We start from the raw sequence: 12,296 nt of genomic DNA on the forward strand, positions 1-12,296 counted from the left end.
AAACAAAACCCAAGTAATTGCATTTAAAACACTCTCAAACACACATGTGCACACAAACGCACACACACACCCACCCACCCACGCGCGCGCGCGCACACACACACACACACACACACACACACACAAACAGATCGGCACACACACGCACGCCCTCTCTCTCGCTCTCTCTCTCTCTCTCTCTCAAACACACACACACAGATCGGCACACAAGTACACACACACGCACTCACACACACACGCATGTGCGCGCGCGCACACACACACACACACACACACACACACACAAAAGGACAACCAATTTTTCAGCATGTAAGTCGTGTATGGTGTACAAGGACTTACAGGAGTCGAAATCATAAATCCTCGATCACTTTTAGTGAGCTTTGATAAAACTTCCCTCAGCTAGCATGTCTTTTTGAAGTGACTAGAAGCCTTGTCACCTGACCTGAATACTGCGCGCTGATTCGCTAAAACGGACTTATCGGTTTCTGTACACAAACAACAAGGGCGCTTGTCGGCTTCTGCTGTAAAACGTGAACTTGCGATGCCTGAAAGTGGACAAAACCGGCTCTTCTGACAAAATGGATTTAGGGTACAGAACGTGCTATATATGGAGAATAATGCACAACACTTAGTTCTTTTTTTTTAAAAATGGCGTTTATCGGTTTTTGCAAATGAACTCTTCAAATGTAACGGTGAATTTATACTTACTGGGAGTCCTCAACTTCATTGTTCAGAGGATGGGACTTTTAAACCAGATCCACCAAAATGTTTGGGTAAGTTATGACTTAATGCTTGTCAAGAGATGAAAATTAAATGTTTTTGAGTGTAAAAAAAAATAATCATATTTTTCAAAACTCCTGCTTAGATCATCACAAAATAGGTGTAATTTGAAAGCTTAAAGTCTTAACTTTACAATGAATGTTACAATTTGTTTAACTCCTAAGTACTGCTGAGTTATTTGCTGAAAAATAATAATAAAAAAAAATCATAATTTAGGAAAAAAATTTTTACTATGTACTCAAATGTGTCAAAAGCATCATACAGCTCAGATACTCATGTGTTATATGTCATTTGAAAGGTCTCACGGAGTAGAATACAATGTGTATAATTGTCTTGGGCTTTGACTAAACTTGAGCGAGTTTTTTGTACGTGAAGCCCTGCAAGACCCATATGCAAATAATAAACCGATGCAGCAGTTATGTCACGTTTTCACTCATAACATCAAGATACATGGTCTGATTGTGGAAAATGGAAACATCATTATTTACAGCAGATTCTGAAATGAGTCCAACATCGGCATAATCCAATAAACTAACCACGAGATATTGATCACAAAATTATGATACATAAAACCCCACAGGCGCATTGATGCTAACTAAAACTAAAATGTAGATATCACTTGGCACTTAGCCTATAACTTCATGAAACATGCATAGATTGTAGAAAATGGTACATCATTACTTACAGTGGATTCTCCCGATTGAAATGAGTCCAAGCTCAACATAATCCTATAAGCCGATCACGAGTTACTCCACGTGAAATTACGATTTTAAAAATGCCCATCAGGGGGCGCCAATGGATAAACAAAAATGCTGTAACTTTTGATTTCTTTGATCAGCATGAAATTTGATCCAGATACAGCTCACATAGAGGAACATTACCAAAAAAAAGAGTTATTGCATGTCAAATATGAAATATATGTCAAACTTCCCCTGAGCAAACTTTTTTTTTTTCCTTTATCAGCAATTTCTCAGAATGAGAATGTCCAAATCTTTTTTTTTTTTATTTAAAAATGTACAAAGTTTTCTTTCAAATGATAACCTTTTGACTCTCCTTGCTAGAGATTTTAAGTTATGAGTCATTATTTTTGTGCATGTCACTCAGAAAACAAAAAAATTTAAAATGCTACCTTTGTTCTAAATGTTATAACTTTTGATTTATTTCTTTATGCAATCACCACAAAATGTGATCCAGATACAGCTCATATATAGAGAAACCAAAAAAGAATGAACCTGCTACCATATTTCCTTCATGAGATATTCCATTTTAAATTAGAAAGATATGTAAATTTACCTTTTTTTTCCTACTTTTTTTGGCCATTTATTTGCATTTCTCAGCATGAGAATTTCCAAATTTAAAACATTTTAAATAACATTTTATTAAAAGTTTCCTTTCAAACGATACCAACTTTTTGACTCTCCTTGCTATAGTTTTGGAGTTACGAGTCTTTACTTTTTTGTCTGTCACTCAGAAAAAAAAAAACCCTCAGGGCATAAGGGGTTAGCTTCTGTATAAACAAAACACACCTGACTTAAGTTACCTGTTCCTGGGGCGTCTCCTAATCGACACTCAATAAATTTCCTGATCTTTCGGAGCGTCTACTAATCGACACTCAATAATATCTTGGTCAACATCTTGACCCTCTCTGGACCCTAGTTCCATAACCTGACTTGCTGTGCAGTTGTTGTCCTTCAAAGTTTTAATCACGGTCGGAAGAATCTCTCTCCGAACAAAGGAATACAGCAGGTTTTATAGGATTTCTGGTACATTTCACAGTCATGGCATGATCTATTACTCATTACCATCAGTCTTGGTTCAGATTTAAGAAAAACATCTCAGTTCCTCTATCCCACTTACTGGTAGAGTAAATTTAGATTACTCAAAAGGTTAATTTTTCAAAGACTATTTTTGGTCCTTAGAAGGATGCTGTCAAGCCAGCACAGCAGAATTTTTCCACTTGTTACAACACTCAGTCCTAGTGACTATTTCTCTATTTCAAAGTTAGCTTTTTAGGCCTGTAGAAGAAAAGAAATGTTAATTCATTATTAATTAGCTCAAAAGTTCCATCACATAAACATCACTGTTGCCTTTTCTACTTTTGTGCATTTAGCATCACTAAGTGTTGAATTAAGGAGCAGTGCATAACGTTTGAAGTTACATCAAGCATTATTAACTTTGATATTTAGAACTTTATGTCTTAACTCAGTTATCTATCTTACACTTACCAGACATAAAATACCACCAGCAGGATTTTGCGTGATGGGATATGCGTTGAAAGACAAAGGTAAGTTTAGTGCATTCTTGAATCCAAACCTACTCTAGTCTTTTTGTTTTTTTTTCATGTATGCTTTTTCTTGGGAGAAACAAATCAAAAAGTTATTCACTGACTATGAGTGCATCTCAGTCAACTCCCTAGCTTCAGGACTTGTGATTTGGGGGCCCTAAGCATTTCCAGGTATGGGGCCCCAGCAGTCAAACTTTGAACTCTTTCTATATATTTTTTTTTTCTATGTTTTTTTTTTTTTTTTTTACATTTGTAAATAAACTGCATGTTAAAATTTTCTGTAATATCCAGAACTTTTATTTTCTCAATGTAAAATTAAATACAATTGAATTCACAAATAAATAAACCTAAATTCACAAACAAACTAAATAGTTAATTAACCATAACTAACAGTTAATTTACCATATCTGTGATTACATTTTAATATTAATGCGTCAAAATTTGACAGTCACAGCACTGTCATTTTCCACACTGTAGATCAGTGGCGGCTCCTGGCTGTAAACTTAGGTAGGGCAGATGATAAACATTTTGTAAGCTTTATATACTAATCGCTGAACACATCAGACACACTTTTGGCAGAATAATGATGATTGACAGGGTTTAGTACACACAACAAACACATAGAATGCCATCTTAGAATTACCATAATAATGTTGTATTTTTTGCATCCGAATGTTGTTTTAGAATAGCACAAGTTATAGGAATTCCATTGAAGAAATATTTTCAGAAAAACATAAAACACAACAGAACTACTGTATATAAAATCTATTCACATGATCACGTACAAACTAAAGGATTCTCCACATAGGAAGAACAGACATGCCAACTAGTTACTGACCCGATGTAGACACACACATATCTGAAGCAGACTGATACAGTCTTGTTCTGGACTGGAGCGAGGTTTACGTGAGGTAACATCACGTGGAAATAAGCGGGACAGCCAGAAATCTTCCCAAATGGCTCACTTTACGATTAAAAATAGTCTAGAAAATACAAAATAAATTTGTTGCAGAATGCTGAACAAATTTAATAATTTATTATTAATTCAGTGTATATAGTGGTCTATGTTTGGATTAAAAACATGTTTGGCCTAGATGAGCCGCAGCTGCCACGATCGGCTAATCTTTTCACTCTTTTTCATATTAATAAAGTAATTGTGACTTTTGTGAGTTTAGCCACATTCTGTTCTTATACCTTCTTTTTTTTCCCTCCTTTTTTGATCTCTGCTGGGGTAGCTGTGAGCGTGCGTTTCATTGTGTAGACCTTGTCTTCTGCTTGCAAATTCTTACTCTTGTGTGATCTCTACGTCTACGAGCTGATATAATAATGTTAAAATCGTAATGGTTATAGACAGGCCATACAATATATGAACTAAGTAATATATGAGGCTTCTTGGTATTTGTCGGACTCGGGGGGCCCCTAATTCCCGGGGCCTTAAAGGGTCATGAAACCCTAAACCAAAATTTCTGAGATTTTAACAGAGGTGTGTTGAACACCGTTGAAGACAATGTTAGCTGTTAGATTTAATAGTAGGGGGGAAATGGTTAAATTTTAGTTTTTATACGCTATTTTCGTCTTCCGGGTTTAAATCTTCATCCTGTCCACGTCACAGGCTGTGACGTGGCAGAGCACGATAGTACTTTGATGACTCATCGGTGTTTCATAATTATTAACGAGACTGAGTTTTTTATCCAATGAGAAGACACTCTCTTAATTATTCATGACACCAGGTGGATCTTTCCAATGACGAGGACGGTTAACGGTAGGGGTGGGCGATACCAATCATTTTCTTTCCGATCCGATACCAAGTACTTTCGAGACGAGTATCGACGATATCGATACCTATACCGATACTCCAATTAAATATTTTCATGTGAGTAATTTTATATTGTTTTTTAATAGCCATCATTATTAATATTAAATAAACTGCAATTGACATGATTCTTTTTTTTACATTTATTAAAAAATACTGAACATTATTAATTAAATGAACAAAGATATCACTGTAGGCTAAAAACAAAATATAACAAAAAAAATGTAACATGTCTCACAAACTTTTTCTCAATAATTGTCACGTTTCTACATTTCTTTCCTTTATATGTTTTTGAGATGAAACAAAGTGAATGTTGACTTTCTCCTCTTCAGCCTGTTTTTCTTTGACTGATCAAAATCTCTTGCTTTTGAAAAAAGTGTGGCGTATTGTTTTTTGACAAACGTCACACGAAGCTTCGTCATTGTTAACTGGAGTGTAATAACTCCAGATTATGCTTCTTTTTCTTTGTCATGACTGCAGCCATGCACTCGACTCCCTTTAAAATCCTGCGCTGTGCGTGCTTGCTTGTCTTTGACAGAGTGAGCGAACACTGTCTCGACAAGCGGAGATACAGCGGAAGAAGATGTAGTTAACACACTGATAACTATTACTATATATGCATAAATGTAAGATGCATAAATGTAAATGTACGATGCGTACTACTATTATTAAAATACTTAAAAGATCTTATGAATCACTGACAATTCCTAAATAACTGGATTGTGTATAATGTAATACTTCAGAAGTGATAAATTGATCATTCATAAAGTATGAAAATACAATTATTAAACTCATTATAGATATGATTATAAATCAAGAACAAAGCATTTATAGGTGTATTTGAAAAAACTGCTTACTAATGTTCATTAATGCTTTATAAATTATGAATTAACTATTTACTAACTCTTAATGCTTCATAGTGTGAGTTATTCTAAAGTGTTACCATATATATATATATATATATATATATATATATTCCTCTATACATTTTTGGGGTGACAGTACAATATGTTTTGTTGACTTGAAAGGGGTCATAATGAAATATCTTTTCCATACAGATGTCAGAGATCATGTCTGTATGGCGAGGTAGTACTATACAATGAAAAAGTTAAACATGAAAATCACCACAGTAGTTCTTGGGGAGATGTAGAACAAGGATCATGTGAAGTTTGCAGAAAACAAATTTATTTCATATTTTTTGAATTTTTAAAATGTGTCTGTATAGCAACATAAACCATATTTGTCATATATTTGGCATGTAATTATTAAATAATAAAACAGTAAAAGAACATGAAAATCATCAGAGTGTCAGGTATGGAAGGACGAGGACTCAATAATGCAGGGAAGGAAGGGCTTTTTATTTATAATAAAAATAAAAACAAAAACACAACAGAAACAACCCCGTGGGGGAAAACAGACAAGAATAAAACTTGACTAGACTGGGACTTGACTTGACACACAAGGGAAAATACGACATTAAATGACAAATTACGACAACGAACCAGCACAGGACTGCAAACACAAGGAGAATAAATAGGAGAGCAAACAAGGCAGGTAATGAGGGAGGACAGGTGGGGCAAATCAACCAATAATGAGGTAACAAGGTGGGCGGGGTCAAGACAATAGACGTGAGAGCACATGGCACAAAGAAACACATGACAAGCCATGTGCTCACACCAAAACAAAACAAAGACACAAGCACATGGCCAATGAAGACAAAAATCACAAGCCATGTGCTTACACAAGACGAGACATGAACACGTGACTATGAAAACTCATAAGCCACGTGTTCACACAAAACAAGACAACATGGAAGCACGCAGCCCGTGAAACACAGACTGCGTGCTAACACAACACAAGACAAAAACACAACATGAAAGCACGCGGCAGGTGGAAATCACCGCGTGCTACACAAAACATGAGACAAGAGCGCACGGCAAGTGAAGGTACACACAAACCGTGTGCTCACAATAAAAGACAGGACTGGGAGCGCGAGTGTCCGAATCCCGACACGAAACCGGAACCAAACTAGACGTGAGTGCCGGGATCCGAACGCCACGCTCCCAACATGAAACAAGGCACGCAGACAAGAGAGCGCACAGCCCCGAGAACCCTCGAGACCGTACGCTCACACAAAAACCCGACAAGAACGGGAGTGTCAGAGCTCTGTCACAAAACCAAGAAATAAACAAGACTGAAGTGACAGAACCCTGACACAGAGTGGTTCTTGGGGAGATATAGAACAAGAATCAGGTGGAGTTTGCAGAAAACAAATTTATTTCACATTTTTATTAATTTTTTTAATGTGTCTGTATAGCAACGTAAACCATATTTGTCATAAATTTGGCATGTAATTATTAAATAATAAAACAGTAAAAGAACATGAAAATCACCACAGTGGTTCTTGGGGAGATGTAGAACAAGAATAAGGTGGAGTTTGCAGAAAACAAATTGATTTCATATTTTTATGAATTTTTAAAATGTCTGTATAGCAACATAAACCATATTTGTCATAACTTTGGCATGTAATTATTAAATAATAAAACAGTAAAAGAACATGAAAATCATCAGAGTGGTTCTTGGGGAGATGTAGAACAAGAATCATGTGAAGTTTGCAGAAAACAAATTGATTTCATATTTTTATTAATTTTTAAATATGTCTGTATAGCAAACCATATTTGTCATAACTTTGACATGTAATTATTAAATAATATAACAGAAAAAGAACATGAAAATCACCACAGTAGTTCTTGGGGAGATGTAGAACAAGAATCAGGTGGAATTTGCAGAAAACAAATTGATTTCATATTTTTATGAATTTTTAAAATGTGTCTGTATATCAACGTAAACCATATTTGTCATAACTTTGGCATGTAATTATTAAATAATACAACAGTAAAAGAACATGAACATCACCACAGTGGTTCTTGGGGAGATGTAGAACAAGAATCAGGTGGAGTTTGCAGAAAACAAATTGATTTCATATTTTTATTAATTTTTTAAATGTCTGTATAGCAACATAAACCATATATGTCATAACTTTTGCATGTAATTATTAAATAATAAAACAGTAAAAGAACATGAAAATCACCACAGTGGTTCTTGGGGAGATGTAGAACAAGAATAAGGTGGAGTTTGCAGAAAACAAATTGATTTCATATTTTTATGAATTTTTAAGATGTGTCTGTATAGCAACGTAAACCATATATGTCATAAATTTGGCATGTAATTATTAAATAATAAAACAGTAAAAGAACATGAAAATCACCACAGTGGTTCTTGGGGAGATGTAGAACAAGAATCAGGTGGAGTTTGCAGAAAACAAAATGATTTCACATTTTTATGAATATTTTAAATGTGTCTGTATAGCAACGTAAACCATATTTGTCATAACTTTGGCATGTAATTATTAAATAATAAAACAGTAAAAGAACATGAAAATCACCACAGTGGTTCTTGGGAAGATGTAGAACAAGAATCAGGTGGAATTTGCAGAAAACAAATTGATTTCATATTTTTATGAATTTTTAAAATGTGTCTGTATAGCAACGTAAACCATATATGTCATAAATTTGGCATGTAATTATTAAATAATAAAACAGTAAAAGAACATGACAATCACCACAGTGGTTCTTGGGAACATGTATAACAAGAATCATGTGAAGTTTGCAGTAAACAGTTTGATTTTATTTATTTTTTAATGAATTTTAAAAATATTTTTACCGACATGAAACACCTACCACGCAACCTCATGTAGACGCGCCATACATTTTAAAGCATTGATGGCGTGACCACGTTTCTCCGAAGCGCAGATGGCGTGACCGCAGTTAGTTACCGGCACTAAACAGCGAGAGAGACTGACTGAATGACGGTGCGTGTCCGTTGGCGCGGAGCGAGCGGGTAAGCGCGAGTGTTTTCGGTTCATTTCTATGGAAGTTGAGCCGCGCGTAAGTTAAATGTGACGCTCAACTTCCATTGGAATGAATCTAAAAATGATCTGGTCGCTTGCTCTGCTCCAGTCGACACGCAGCCTGACTGACTGAGCGTGTTGCAGGTTCGGCACGTAGATCTATATGGAAGGCCAAAAGGGCCAAAACGTGTGAAACTGACGCCTTAACACGTAATTACGTGTTAACGCGCAAATGACATGTTAACGCGTAATTACGTGTTAACGCGCAAATGACGTGTTAACGCGTAATTACGTGTTAACACGTTATTTGCGAAATAAAAAACGTGGGACTTTACCACCACCTGGTGGTGTGGTGTACTTGCACAAGCAGATTAGGATTAATTAGTAATTACGTGTTAAGGCGTCGGTTTCACACGTTTTGGCCCTTTTGGCCTTCCATAGATCTATGCTATGTAACGTTACGCAAGTTTTTTTTTTTAAGCGTTATTTATTTATTTATTTATTTATTTTTTTTCAAATATATGCATGTATAGTGTGTATATAAACAACTATATATTTTATAATGACTGTAATTACACATGTACATTAATATGTTTTAAATAGAATTACGATTACTGGATATATGTAGCAGGGCATTCAGTAACTCTTGAAAAGACAAAAATAAAGTGTCAGTGTATTTCATTAGATTTTAACTTTTCCAGTTTTTTTTTTTTTTTTTTTTAAATGTAGTATTTCCTCACGTTTTACCACTGATTTTTAGTGACAGTCGATATGCATGGGCTACTGGCTATGAGAGTTTCCCCCCTCTCCTCTCCCCTCTTCTCACAGCCACCACGCCCATTTAAGTTGCATTTTTCAAAAAGATTGTGAGCTAGACTTGAGCTGAAAGAGGGGGGTTTCATGACCCTTTAAGTGAGTATAAGGTCTCTGCGGAACAAAAGTGGGCGTTTCTGTATTTGTGGGTGTTTTCAAACTGGTGGGTGTTTATATATCATGTCATGCAATGAAAATGATCCCCTTCACCTGACCCCACCGCTAAACCTTACCCACACTCTGATATAAACATAAAAATAATTCATAACTCATTTGTTTTTGCCAGTTCATCATAGTTTCTAACTAGAGAGCTAACTGAGATGCACCCCCTCTTTCCTTCCATTGTTGCTGTCAAATCCTGTTCAAACTTCCGGACATTCAACCTTGAATAAACTCATTTGTGTTGGTCTGTTTATCTTAAAGCTACATATTCAAGTGAGCTATTAAATGTAGTTAAAGTAGGGAACGTAGTGATACGTAGGAACCATTTCCTGAAAACTATTTCTACGGTTTCTGTATAACTGACTGTTTTGAAACATCTGGGTCTTTTTAGGATTGGCTTTCAGTAGGCCTACAAGGTGCATTGGATACAATTTGAGTGGCATTCTACAACTGAAACAGATCTTGACTAAATAAAACCCATTAAAAATTATCTCTGGGTTCTTCTCCTGCTTTGGTGTGGACAGTTATCATTACTGAAACAAGATTTTCAGTCACCTGTTCCTAACAAAAAAGGTTATTTTGGGGCTTTAGAAGACATTGAATACAGTGAAAGACGTCATTTTTGTTGTTGTTGTTTTGTCACCATCTGCTTTTATTGTTCTGAAAAGGCAAAAGTCATACTGGTTTCAAAAGACATCAACTGACATATTCCTGAGTCAATATTCATTTTTAACTATTCACTTTGTTTCTTTGATTCGTTTTCAGGTGTGCTAACACCATTATATGAAGTTGACATGGGGAAAAAACAAAACAAGACAAAAAATGTTTTTGTGGTGCCTCCAAATATATCCTGTTCATATATTCATATATAATGAAACACATAACATGTTTGTTGTTACATTAGCAGACTTGAAATAACTAGATACGGTGTTCAAATGCATTTATTTCTGTCATGTCTTATTCATTTACTGGGTGTACCTGAGAGACGTATCTGGGGATCTGCCCCATGCCATGAATATGTGTACTCAAGAATACATTGCATTTGTGTTGTACTTCGTTTAATGATATCTGTCAAATTGATCTTCTTTTTGGCTTCTGATTTGTCGATATAATGCTAAAGTCCACAATATACTCACATATATGAGCCACAATAATGGTACATTCTAAAAAATGCTGGGTTAAAAACAACCCAAGTTGGGTTGAAAATGGACAAACCCAGCAATTGGGTTGTTTTAACCCAGCGGTAGGGTTAAATGTTTGTCAACTATTGTTTAAAAATTACTGTATTGCTTAATTAAAATTAACCCAAAGTATGTTGGAAATGAACATTTATTAATGTTCAATGAATAATTATTAAACAATATACATTTATTAAATTGCTTATTAATACATTTATATTAATAAACTATTACATTTATATTAATAAAATATTAAAGCTTATTAATAAACATTCACCTTTTGTCTATTATTGTTGCCTCTAATTGCATCTGGTTTTTAATTTCCCAACTATTTTGGGTTAATTTTAAGCTAGCCATATAGCAGTTTTTAAACAATAGTTGGTTTAAATAAAACTGCCCAGCATGTTGGGCAAACATTTAACCCAACCGCTGGGTTTGTTCATTTTCAACCCAACTTGGGTTGTTTTTAACCCAGCATTTTTTAGAGTGTAGGCTACTTAAGGAATTTGCTAATAATAACTTGTAATCAAAGATTTATAGGCACTCGATGTCGTGCATTTTGTTTAATCTCACATCTTTAGTTCCGCTAATACACACAAATTCATATTCTTATAACAGTAAAAGCTATTTTATACGTTTATTATTATTGCGAGAAAGTTTTTTATGAGATGTTAAGATGAGAAATTTGAAACTATTTGAAATGTCATTATTCATGAGCCCTATGTTTAGTACATTTTCAAATGATTACAACCAATTAGAAAGGTTGAGAAAGTACCAAAGAACAGCCCAGTAAGGTGTGGGAGTCACTATCAAGCACCATTTAAAGGTGGAACATCATGTTCGGTCACAGGAGCACATGGTGTGAGAAGAAGGCAAGATTATTTGCTTTAGTAATCTTATTTAAAATTACATGAACTGTACATAAAAAATGTGCGTGTGAATGAGGGTGTAGAGAAGCTTGTTGTCAGGTTTTATGAAGTTTTTTATTTTGCATGTTCAGAAATTCAGTTCTTTTCGTTGCCTCAGGGCAACGTTGTGCGACGTACACCTCTTTCACAGCAGAGAACTGCTATACAGAATAAAATCTTATTAGTACATTATATGACATGACACACTGATACAAACCTATGCCTGTATCAAATTCAGTACATCTATGTCTTTCAAGTGTTCCCTTTTTACTTTGATTTCTTGACATTTTAAAAAAAATATATGATTTTGCATTGCTCTCTGAGCATTGTCTCATGAAAATTTTCTCTATGATTCTGTACCATTGTTGCACAAAAAATATTTTGGGGTGGGGGTCAAAAAAAAGATCAATAAAATGTTCCCAAATGAACCAAAAAAATGATGTGTAAT

General features: G+C 34.9%; 1 long non-coding RNA gene across 1 annotated transcript; it reads left to right on the forward strand.

Annotated features, from left to right (window-relative positions):
- The first annotated feature begins 678 nt into the window (after nt 1-678).
- On the forward strand, nt 679-12,234 carry LOC137009409 (uncharacterized). The gene is made up of 3 exons (XR_010892893.1): nt 679-773; nt 3,009-3,064; nt 10,528-12,234. It is a non-coding gene; the product is annotated as an uncharacterized lncRNA (long non-coding RNA).
- Nucleotides 12,235-12,296: the final 62 nt, after the last annotated feature.

Source organism: Chanodichthys erythropterus, chromosome 20 (genome assembly GCF_024489055.1).
Source record: "Chanodichthys erythropterus isolate Z2021 chromosome 20, ASM2448905v1, whole genome shotgun sequence".
Lineage (NCBI taxonomy): Eukaryota > Metazoa > Chordata > Actinopteri > Cypriniformes > Xenocyprididae > Chanodichthys > Chanodichthys erythropterus.